Below are 12,336 nucleotides of genomic sequence, written 5' to 3'. Positions count from 1 at the left end.
AACTCAGCGGGTGATCCCGCCTTACCTGGGGTCGCGTTGAGGACTTCGGGTCATCAATACCTTTTGGACCGGAACGTCTGACTATATGATGAGAATTGAATTCACCAGCGCATGTCAAGATGCTCCTGGCTTCGTTAGCTCAGATTTTGGCCAACCGCATGCGGTAACACACGGGAGATCAGCTTCCGTCCCATATCCTCAAGAGGATGGGGGTACGATGATTTGTGATACTCAGGCAGACGTGCCCTCGGCCAGAAGGCTTGGGGCGCAACTTGCGTTTAAAGACTCAATGGTTCACGGGATTCTACAATTCACACCAAGTATCGCATTTTGCTACGTTCTTCATCGATGCGAGAGCCGAGATATCCATTGCCGAGAGTTGTTTTAGACTTTACATTGCAGCACTGCTTCCGAACAAACACCGTCTCCAGGTTGGCGAAAGCAGGCTGTTTAGTTGCATTTTCCTTGACACTTTTCGTGCTGGGGTTTGGTGATATCCGGAAGCTATGCGTACGATCCAACCAAAACTGAAGTCTTGGGCATGGATGAACGCATAACCACGGAATCGGTAGGCACAATAAGAAACCGGCCTACCGAGAGTGATGATTCATCGTTCTCAGGTCGTTCTATTTCCAGGGTACGACAATGATCCTTCTGCAGGTTCACCTATGGAAACCTTGTTACGACATCTCCTTCCTCTAAATGATAAGGTTTAGTGGACTTCTCGCGACGTCGCAGGCGGCGAACCACCCACTTCGCCATGATCCGAACACTTCACCGGATCATTCAATCGGTAGGAGCGATGGGCGGTGTGTACAACGGGCAGGGACATAGTCAACGCGAGCTGATGACTCGCGCTTACTAGGAATTCCTCGTTGATGACCAAAAATTGCAATGATCTATCCCCATCACGATGAAATTTGAAAGATTACCCGGGCCTGTTGGCCAAGGTGTGAACTCGTTGAATACATCAGTGTAGCGCGCGTGCGGCCCAGAACATCAAAGGGCATCACAGACCTGTTATTGCCTCAAACTTCCTTGGCCTAAACGGCCATAGTCCCTCTAAGAGGCCGGTCGTGAAGGGATGCCTCCACGTAGCTAGTTAGCAGGCTGATGTCTCGTTCTTTAATGGAGTTAACCAGAGAAATTGCTCCACCAACTAAGAACGACCATGCACCACCACCCATAGAATCAGGAAAGAGCTCTCACTCGGTCAATCCTTACTATGTCTGAACCTGGTAAGTTTCCCCATGTTGAATCAAATTAAGCCGCAGGCTCCACTCCTGGTGGTGCCCTTCCGTCAATTCCTTTAAGTTTCCCCATGTTGAATCATATCAGCACGGTTTGTCTAAGCCAAGGTAGAGTCGCAAGGTCTGACCGGTTGCTAAGCCTTCCGGATTAGGCTTGAGGCTTACTCGGCCGATTGGATCCAGGCCTAAGGCCGGATCAGGTAAGGGAGTCCGTTGGGCCATTGAGCCTGACTCCATTGGCCGGTCGCACCTAGATTCTATCCGGTTAGACGGATTGGTCTTTGGGGACGATCCGGATCTGTTCGTGTGTTCTGTTTATCTATTCTGGACTGTCTATCTGATTCTAAGTCAAGGGGTGGTTGGTTGAATGACTTAGGATACGGTAGGTAGGTTCATACGTTTTATGATTATGTTGACTGAGGTTTATCTAAGTTCTAGGAACCAAGCCAAGCATTATAGAATCAATCCGTTCTATTCTCGGTTATGATTAATGCTTATCTGGTTGTGGTTTCAGGAACTAAGGATGGTTCTGGTCAAGCCAAGGAGCCGTGAAGGCTCGGTCAGTGAGAGGCTGTATAACGTGTGGTTAGATGATGCTAGGGATGAACTAGTGATTGTCTATGAGACTGTTAAGAAGTTGTGTATTGAATCTCGTGTTTCTAAGTAATACAAAGTTTATACATTATTATTCTGCTGTGCAATCTATCCCTTTGTTTATGAACCTCATATTCGAATATGACTTAGTAAAGAAAAACTTAGAATCAATCAGACAAGCAAAGAAATTAATAAGTAAGCATTCGTATCCAGTTGGGTCGAGAGACCAGGAATGGGTCTTACACTCATGAAGCGCATATAAATCAATTACTTTATTGATTCGAGAAATATCCATACATTGATATAATTCGAGACCGGTCCCGGCCTAATGCCAAAACGAGTCAACTAAACATAAATCCACAATACCGTTTACAAAAGGCATGAAAATCTACATCGGCGGTCCTAACGTCCAACACCATGTTATCCGATCATCCTTACCTAAGCTACCTGCAAAAAGGACAACGGAGTTGGATGAGTAACCTAATGTTACTCAGTGAATTATGATCCCGAACTAACAAATACAACCCCTCTCTATCCCACCCCAAACAATCTAAAGCGAGAGGTTCACCTAACAACAAATCAATCCAATTCAATAGATAACCAATATAAGAAATACGCAGCAGATAATAATAACTATATAACTAACGATATGAAATTATAACCGCTAATAACTAGCTAACCACTTAACCTCAAACTCAACTCAATCTAGGGTTCAACAACCCTCTACAGTAACTACACTATAACTAGGGCCCTTTATGACTTAGTGTTCCTCCTCTATCCTCGGGAATATCCTATCTCCCTGCCACAAAGGCCAGAAGAAGGAACTTTCAATCGAACGTGGCCCACAGTACGTTCGGGCCACTGCTGGTTTTCACACGACGGTTACGGCCCACAGTACGTTCGGGTCACCGCAAGACAGCCCACAGTACGTTCGGGTCACTGCCAGTCACTACCCCATCGGGCAACCACTCAACCATAGGCCATGACCCCGTCTCTCTGAGTGTTCTCGATCCAGCGAATAAGGGGTTTCCTTAAACCTACTGGGTACGCGGTTGAGGAAACACTAAGTCCTTGGTGGGTTACACACAAGCTATATGGCATCACACTCTAACTCTACAACACTAACAACAACATCATCACTAAGGCCATGCGATCCGTCGAGTTATCATGAATCATCAGAACAATGGGCAAAGCTCGCGTCGACCTTTTATCTAATAAATGCATCCCTTCCAAAAGTCAGGGTTTGTTGCACGTATTAGCTCTAGAATTACTACGGTTATCCGAGTAGTAGTTACCACCAAACAAACTATAACTGATTTAATGAGCCATGCGCAGTTTCACAGTCTGAATTCGTTCATACTTACACATGCATGGCTTAATATTTGAGACAATCATATGACTACTGGCAGGCCCTTCCCGTGGACTGTTTGGGTGATTTTGGCCAACGTGGGCTGTCTGTTCAGTACACACAGGATGTCCGTGTGTGTCTGCCAGCACACACATGACGTCCGTGACTGTCCGTCAGCACACACAGGACGTCAGTGGCTGTCCGTGTGTGTCTATCACCGCACACACGACGTCCATGGCTGTCCATCAGTACACATATCAGCACGCTGGTCCTTGGACTCAGCACGCTGGCCCTTCCCGTGGACTGTTCGGGTGATTTTGGCCCACGTGGGCTGTCTGTTCAGTACACACAGGACTTCCGTGGGTGTCCGTCAGCACACACAGGACGTCCGTGTGTGTCCGTCAGCACACACAGGACGTTTGTGTATGTCCGTCAGCACACACAGGACGTCTGTGGCTGTCCGTGTGTGGCCGTCAGCGCACACATGACGTCCTTGGCTGTCCATCTGTACACATATCAGCACGTTGGTCCTTGAACTCAGCACGCTGCCCCTTCTCGGGGACTGTTCAGGTGATTTTGGCCCACGTGGGCTGTCTGTTCCGTACACACAGGACATCCGTGGGTGTCCGCCAGCACACAAAGGACATCTGTGGCTGTCCGAGTGTGTCCGTCTGTGTCTGACTGTGTCCGTCAGCACACACAAGACGTTCGTGGCTGTCCATCAGTACACATATCAGCACCTTGATCCTTGAACTCAGCACACTGGCCCTTCCCGTGCACTGTTCGAGTGATTCTGGCCCATGTGGGCTGTCTGTTCAGTACACACAGGACGTCCGTGGGTCACCGCCAGCACACACAGGACGTCTGTGGCTGTCCATCAGTACACATATCAGCACGTTGGTCCTTGGACTCAGCACGCTGGCCCTTCCTGTGGACTGTTCGGGTGATTTTGGCCCACGTGGGCTGTCTGTTCAGTACACACAGGACGTCTGTGAGTGTCCGTCAGCACACACAAGACGTTTGTGTGTGTCCGTCAGCACACACAAGACGTTCGTGTCTGTCCGTCAGCACACACAGGACGTCTGTGGCTGTCCGTGTGTGTCCGTGTGTGTCCGTCAACACACACAGGCCGTCCGTGGCTGTCCATCAGTACACATATCAGCACGTTGGTCCTTGGACTCAGCATGCTGGCCCTTCCGGTGGACTGTTTGGGTGATTTTGGCCCACTTGGGCTGTCTGTTCAGTACACACATGACGTCCGTGGGTGTCCACCAGCACACACAGGACGTCCGTGGCTGTCCGTCATCACACACAGGACGTTCGTGGCTGTCTGTGTGTGTCCGTGTGTCTCCGTGTGTGTCTGTGTGTGTCCGTCAGCACACACAGGACGTCCATGTGTGTCCGTCAGCACACACAGGACATCTGTGGCTGTCCGTGTCTGTCCGTCAGCACACACAGGACGTCCGTGGCTGTCCATCAGTACACATATCAGCACGTTGGTCCTTGGACTCAGCACGCTGGCCCTTCCTGTGGACTGTTTGGGTGATTTTGGCCCACGTGGGCTGTCTGTTCAGTACACACAGGACTTCTGTTGGTGTCCACCAGCACACACAGGACGTTCGTGGTTGTCCGTGCCTGTCCGTCAGTACATGCAGGACATCTGTGGCTGTCTGTGTGTGTCTGTGTGTGTCCGTCAGCAGACACACAGGACATCTGTGGCTATCCATCAGTACACATATCAGCACGCTGATCCTTGGACTCAGCACGCTGGCCCTTCCTATGGACTGTTCGGGTGATTTTGGCCCACGTGGGCTGTCTGTTCAGTACACACAGGACATCCGTGGGTGTCTGTCAGCACACACAGGACGTCCGTGTGTGTCCGCCACCACACTACGGACGTCCGTGGCTGTTCATGTGTGTCCGTGTGTGTCCGTCAGCACACACAGGACGTCCGTGGCTGTCTATCAGTACACATATCAGCACGTTGGTCCTTAGACTCAGCACGCTGACCCTTCCCATGGACTGTTCGGGTGATTTTGGCCCATGCGGGCTGTCTGTTCAGTACACACAGGACGTCCGTGGGTGAACGCCAGCACACACAGGACGTCTGTGGCTGTCCGTGTCTGTCCGTCAGCACACACAGGACGTCTATGGCTGTCCGTGTGTGTCCGTGTGTGTCTGTGTGTGTCCGTCAGCACACAAAGGCCGTCCGTGGCTGTCCATCAGTACACATATCAGCACGCTGGTCCTTTGACTCAGCACGCAGGCCCTTCCCGTGGACTGTTTGGGTTATTTTGGCCAACGTGGGCTGTCTGTTCAGTACACACAGGACGTCCGTGGGTGTCTGCCAGCACACACAGGATGTCCGTGGCTGTCAGTCAGCACACACAGAACGTCTGTGGCTGTCCATGTGTGTCCGTCACCACACACAGGACGTCCAAGGCTGTCCATCAGTGCACATATCAGCACGCTGGTCCTTGGACTCAGCACGCTGGCCCTTCCCGTGGACTGTTCGGGTGATTTTGGCCCACGTGGGCTGTCTGTTCAGTACACACAGGACGTCCGTGGGTGTCCGTCAGCACACACAGGACGTCCGTGTGTGTCCGTCAGCACACACAGGACGTTTGTGTATGTCCGTCAGCACACACAGGACGTCTGTGGCTGTCCGTGTGTGGTCGTCAGCACACACAGGACGTCCTTGGCTGTCCATCTGTACACATATCAGCACGTTGGTCCTTGGACTCAGCACGCTGACCCTTCTCGGGGACTGTTCGGGTGATTTTGGCCCACGTGGGCTGTCTGTTCCGTACACACAGGACATCCGTGGGTGTCCGCCAGCACACAAAGGACATCTGTGGCTGTCCGAGTGTGTCCGTCTGTGTCTGACTGTGTCCGTCAGCACACACAAGACGTTCGTGGCTGTCCATCAGTACACATATCAGCACCTTGATCCTTGAACTCAGCACACTGGCCCTTCCCGTGCACTGTTCGAGTGATTCTGGCCCATGTGGGCTGTCTGTTCAGTACACACAGGACGTCCGTGGGTCTCCGCCAGCACACACAGGACGTCTGTGGCTGTCCATCAGTACACATATCAGCACGTTGGTCCTTGGACTCAGCACGCTGGCCATTCCTGTGGACTGTTTGGGTGATTTTGGCCCACGTGGGCTGTCTGTTCAGTACACACAGGACTTCTGTTGGTGTCCACCAGCACACACAGGACGTTCGTGGCTGTCCGTGCCTGTCCGTCAGTACATGCAGGACGTCTGTGGCTGTCTGTGTGTGTCTGTGTGTGTCCGTCAGCAGACACACAGGACATCTGTGGCTATCCATCAGTACACATATCAGCACGCTGATCCTTGGACTCAGCACGCTGGCCCTTCCCATGGACTGTTCGGGTGATTTTGGCCCACGTGGGCTGTCTGTTCAGTATACACAGGACATCCGTGGGTGTCTGTCAGCACACACAGGACGTCCGTGTGTGTCCGCCACCACACTGCGGACGTCCGTGGCTGTTCATGTGTGTCCGTGTGTGTCCGTCAGCACACACAGGACGTCCGTGGCTGTCTATCAGTACACATATCAGCACGTTGGTCCTTGGACTCAGCACGCTGACCCTTCCCATGGACTGTTCGGGTGATTTTGGCCCATGCGGGCTGTCTGTTCAGTACACACAGGACGTCCGTGGGTGAACGCCAGCACACAGGACGTCTGTGGCTGTCCGTGTCTGTCCGTCAGCACACACAGGACGTCTGTGGCTGTCCGTGTGTGTCCGTGTGTGTCTGTGTGTGTCCGTCAGCACACAAAGGCCGTCCGTGGCTGTCCATCAGTACACATATCAGCACGCTGGTCCTTTGACTCAGCACGCAGGCCCTTCCCGTGGACTGTTTGGGTTATTTTGGCCAACGTGGGCTGTCTGTTCAGTACACACAGGACGTCCGTGGGTGTCTGCCAGCACACACAGGACGTCTGTGGCTGTCAGTCAGCACACACAGAACGTCTGTGGCTGTCCGTGTGTGTCCGTCACCACACACAGGACGTCCAAGGCTGTCCATCAGTGCACATATCAGCACGCTGGTCCTTGGACTCAGCACGCTGGTCCTTGGACTCAGCACGCTGGTCCTTGGACTCAGCACGCTGGCCCTTCCCGTGGACTGTTCGGGTGATTTTGGCCCAAATGGGCTGTCTGTTCAGTACACACAGGACGTCCGTGGGTGTCCGTCAGCACACACAGGACGTCCGTGTGTGTCCGTCAGCACACACAGGACGTTTGTGTATGTCCGTCAGCACACACAGGACGTCTGTGGCTGTCCGTGTGTGGTCGTCAGCACACACAGGACATCCTTGGCTGTCCATCTGTACACATATCAGCACGTTGGTCCTTGGACTCAGCACGCTGACCCTTCTCGGGGACTGTTCGGGTGATTTTGGCCCACGTGGGCTGTCTGTTCCGTACACACAGGACATCCGTGGGTGTCCGCCAGCACACAAAGGACATCTGTGGCTGTCCGAGTGTGTCCGTCTGTGTCTGACTGTGTCCGTCAGCACACACAAGACGTTCGTGGCTGTCCATCAGTACACATATCAGCACCTTGATCCTTAAACTCAGCACACTGGCCCTTCCCATGGACTGTTCGAGTGATTCTGGCCCATGTGGGCTCTCTGTTCAGTACACACAGGACGTCCGTGGGTGTCCGCCAGCACACAGAGGACGTCTGTGGCTGTCATCAGTACACATATCAGCACGATGGTCTTTGGACTCAGCACGCTGGCCCATCCTGTGGACTGTTCGGGTGATTTTGGGCCACGTGGGCTGTCTGTTCAGTACACACAGGACGTCTGTGAGTGTCCGTCAGCACACACAAGACATTTGTGTGTGTCCGTCAGCACACACAGGACGTTCGTGTCTGTCCGTCAGCACACACAGGATGTATGTGGCTGTCCGTGTGTGTCCGTGTGTGTCCGTCAACACACACAGGCCGTCCGTGGCTGTCCATCAGTACACATATCAGCACGTTGGTCCTTGGACTCTACACGTTGGCCCTTCCCGTGGACTGTTTGGGTGATTTTGGCCCACTTGGGCTGTCTGTTCAGTACACACATGACGTCTGTGGGTGTCCACCAGCACACACAGGACGTCCGTGGCTGTCTGTCATCACACACAGGACGTTCGTGGCTGTCTGTGTGTGTCCTTGTGTCTCTGTGTGTGTCCGTGTGTGTCCGTCAGCACACACAAACATCCGTGGGTGTCCGTCAGCACACACAGGATGTCCATGTGTGTCCGTCAGCACACACAGGACATCTGTGGCTGTCCGTGTCTGTCCGTCAGCACACACAGGACGTCCGTGGCTGTCCATCAGTACACATATCAGCACGCTGGTCCTTGGACTCAGCACGCTGGCCCTTCCCGTGGACTGTTCGGGTGATTTTGGCCCACTTAGGCTGTCTGTTCAGTACACATAGGACGTCCGTGGGTGTCCGTCAGCACACACAGGAAGTCCGTGGCTGTCCGTTTGTGTCCGTCAGCACACAGGACGTCCGTGGCTGTCCATCAGTACACATGTCAGCACGTTGGTCCTTGTACTCAGCCCGCTGACCCTTCCCGTGGACTGTTTGGGTTATTTTGGCCCACGTGGGTTGTTTGTTTAGTACACACAGGACGTCCGTGGGTGTCTATGACACTCCCGATCGTAGATGACCGGAAATGACACGGTCGGTGTTCCTCGATTGTCGATCTGAGGTTCTCAGAATACTTTCGATCGCCTTAGAACAACAACGAAAGAACACCAACGCTCCTATCGGATATAACTCTAGGCTTTTCAACCCGACAAAGTAATACCCGATAGTTAGTTCGTCCGGACATGGACTAATATCATATGGAACCCGTACTAAAAAAAAACATTATTTATATATCAATCAAAAGCATCTTACAAAATTTGTTATAAATTAACCTCGAGGTTTTCGGTCAACAAATCTTATACATAAGATATATGAAAATGACTTTGCAAGGATAATAAAACTGCGGCTGGCTAATGCTGTTCCTTCCCGTCCTAGAGTAAGGTCTCCCGCTGATACCACTCAAATTACCCTAAGGAGTGTTACTCTCATCAAAAGAGGTTCAGATGTAGTACTTAGGGATCGAATCCACAAGGAGCTAGTGAACAATTAAATCTGGTGTTTATTAATTCTAAGAGTTGTAAATGTTTAAATGAATTAGCAACAGTAACAAGCGAAGTAAATAGTAAATGTAACTTGGTTGGAAATGATATTAGATGCAGGGCCACTATTCAGGTGTTGGAGATTATAATACCTATAGATGCCTATTTGTTGCATGCATGATATATTAGAGCCCAATCGCTTAACTCAGTGATCAGCTGTCGCATGTTTCACTGGTTAACAAGCTAGATCTCGTGTCTCAACGGTTAGTATGTCGACAACGAAAGAGTGTCGATCGATGGTCCTATTGGGACGTCGACCGATACACCTTTGCCAACGTCGATCGATAGTCAGTTGAGGACATCGATCGACGGGTTCTAGCCAGGCCTATGCGCGAGTATGATATGCCCTAATAAGATACTAAATTGGCGGTTAGCCCTCTCTAGCAGTCCTAATATGATAGATAGATGTCAGGATGGGATAACAAGGGTGCTTGAATATGCAATCCTATGATCAACTTCTAGTTACCAAGGCTAAAACAAGTAGTGAATACAAATCTATCATGAATATCACAACAAGGTAGATCTATAGTTTGGGGCTAATTCCACAAACCTATCCGAACCCTGGATCTAATAAGTGAACTACTCAGACATAGCAAAGCAATTCATAACAATGAAGAAATAGAAATTCATAGTATAGATGAAAAGAAATGAAAACAAGGAGTTCCAATCACAAGTGATCTTCTCTCCAAAACTCTCTCTTCTCTCTCAAAGTGAAACTGTAACAAAAAGCTCTCCCTGCCATCAAAACACTTAGGCAGTATATAATCTACTAGGTTAAAAACTCGTTAGGGCATTTTCGTAATTTGTATTGGCCTTGTGTTTTAAGTCTGTTGGATCCAAAATGTCGCGTGTCTAATGTCTCGACATCGATCGATGGTACCTGTGTACATTGATCGATATTAATCTTCATTTGTCGAGGCATCCCTTGGTGTCGATCGATAGCACTGATGCGCATCGATCGATTGTTCTTCCTCTCGTCGACCTCTACATGGTCAGCGCGGGTGAAATGTCCTTTAAGCTCCAAAATGCTCCAAAGTCATAGCTTTACTCCGAAATGCACCTGAACCTGAAAACATACCTAGAAGAGTAGAAAACATAGATATATATATATATATAGTAAAACACCTATATACCATGGATGAAAACGAGACAAATCCAAGGTATATCACCCGCCTATTGGTTACCTGCATCACAAATGAGTCATGAGTAACTAGTTTACTCAGTGAGCCTAGTCCCGCACCCCAACATATATTAATAATATCTCAAGCAATCAACTTCATTTGTATGCAGTGGAAATATATTTCATATCTGGATATTTATTTATAAGGAATATTCTTCCATCTTTGTGAATCAAATCATATACCTCACTTCCATCTCATATTAATCTTTCAATTAAACCAAGATTAATTCTTAATTAAACCAAGATTAATTTATAATCAAAACCATGATTATTTCATAATTAAGATGAGTACTTGAGAACAAGTACTATGATTATGATTAACCTCACTTTAACCTTTTGATTACTCATATGTATAGTTCACAATAAGTAAACATAACACATTCTTATAAACTTGAGAGACTTTACTAACTCAATCAATCTCAACATCTATCTAGACTCACATAAAGATTAATCTTGAAACTGGCTTGGACAAGACTTGAGTTCCACTTGAACAAGGCTGAATGGACAGGACTGGATACTTCAAGCTTTACTCTACCTCTGACCTGAAACAGAGTGGTATGATCACAAGATCAGTTCGGTTCATGCCTTAACACCTTAGATCTGATCCGTTCAAGCTTGGTTCTGCTCAGACTATACAAGTTCAGTTCGGTTCTAGTCAGTCTACCATAGTTCAGGACAAGATCAGACTGAGTTCAAATCGGTTTACTCAAGGCCAGATCAAAACATCATAGCTGGTGATTCTAAGAGGTTGATTCAAACCGAAATTAATCAAAATCTAAACTATATCACCACTTAGAGAACTGATCCGACCAAGTTCTTATGTAAACATCAACTAGCTCTGATCAAGACATGACTGAGGTAAGAGACCAAAGCTTACCAAGATGAACCAAAGGACTAGATGGCCTTAGCTGATCCTCTTCTCCAAGGTAAGCTTGTGGCTGGACTGATCAAAGAGAAAGATCAAGGTCTGATCATGATCTGAACTCAACTAGGTCTAGGGTTTTATTTAAAAATCTCACCTTCTGATCTTTCTCAAGGTAACAAACTGAGCTAAGGTTGAAGATTAGGTCACCACCAATTTTTTTTTTTTTTTTCCTGATTTTTCTCACTGATTTTTCTGTTCTTCTTTCTCTCTTTCTCTCTGAAATTCTCTAGGTTTTTCTGCAGGGTTCTGAACGTGGGAAGCAGCTGGAGAGGGGTTAAATATGAGGTGAGCTTGCTTCAGGTGAGGGTTTCACTCAGGACAAAGCTAAGCTGAGTGGGGACAGCTGGCCAGCTGCTTCAGCACTCTCAGCACAAGCTGCTGTTCTTTCCTTAACCTGAAGAAACTCCAGCCTTTTCATGTTCTTCTCACATGACAATCTAAGAAACAAGGCAAGCAGGCAGCTTGTGATTGTCATGTGACAGTTACTGAAGAAGCTAGACAAGCAGGCAGGTGCAAGTCATGTGATTAAAGACTGAGCAAGCAGGCTGGTGTAAGACATGAGTCTGGTCCAAAATTAATTGTAGCAGTTGGTTGATAATTTTCAATAATTTTTCAACCAAATATTCCTTGTCTTTGGCTCTCGTCTTGTTCTCGGAAAATCTCTTCCAGTTTAATAAAAATTCGACCAAAATATTTAAGACTCGACCAAACTATCAAGTGAAGGTCTTTCAACCACAAGACAGTCCCTTCGAGGAATTAATCTACCGGGTCGATCTTTATATTTTATTAATCGTTGTTGAACCAACTAAAAACTGGTAGAG

At 48.9% G+C, this 12,336-nt stretch overlaps 1 non-coding gene across 1 annotated transcript; it reads right to left on the bottom strand.

Annotated features, from left to right (window-relative positions):
- Window positions 1–225: 225 nt before the first annotated feature.
- LOC125596841 lies at window positions 226–381 on the bottom strand. Its single transcript, XR_007331278.1, has one exon. It is a non-coding gene; the product is annotated as a 5.8S ribosomal RNA (ribosomal RNA).
- Between the last annotated feature and the right edge of the window lie 11,955 nt (window positions 382–12,336).

The sequence above is a fragment of the Brassica napus genome, unplaced genomic scaffold (assembly GCF_020379485.1).
Source record: "Brassica napus cultivar Da-Ae unplaced genomic scaffold, Da-Ae ScsIHWf_1309;HRSCAF=1870, whole genome shotgun sequence".
Classification (NCBI taxonomy): Eukaryota; Viridiplantae; Streptophyta; class Magnoliopsida; order Brassicales; family Brassicaceae; genus Brassica; species Brassica napus.
This window is presented reverse-complemented; position numbering and strand designations above follow the sequence as displayed.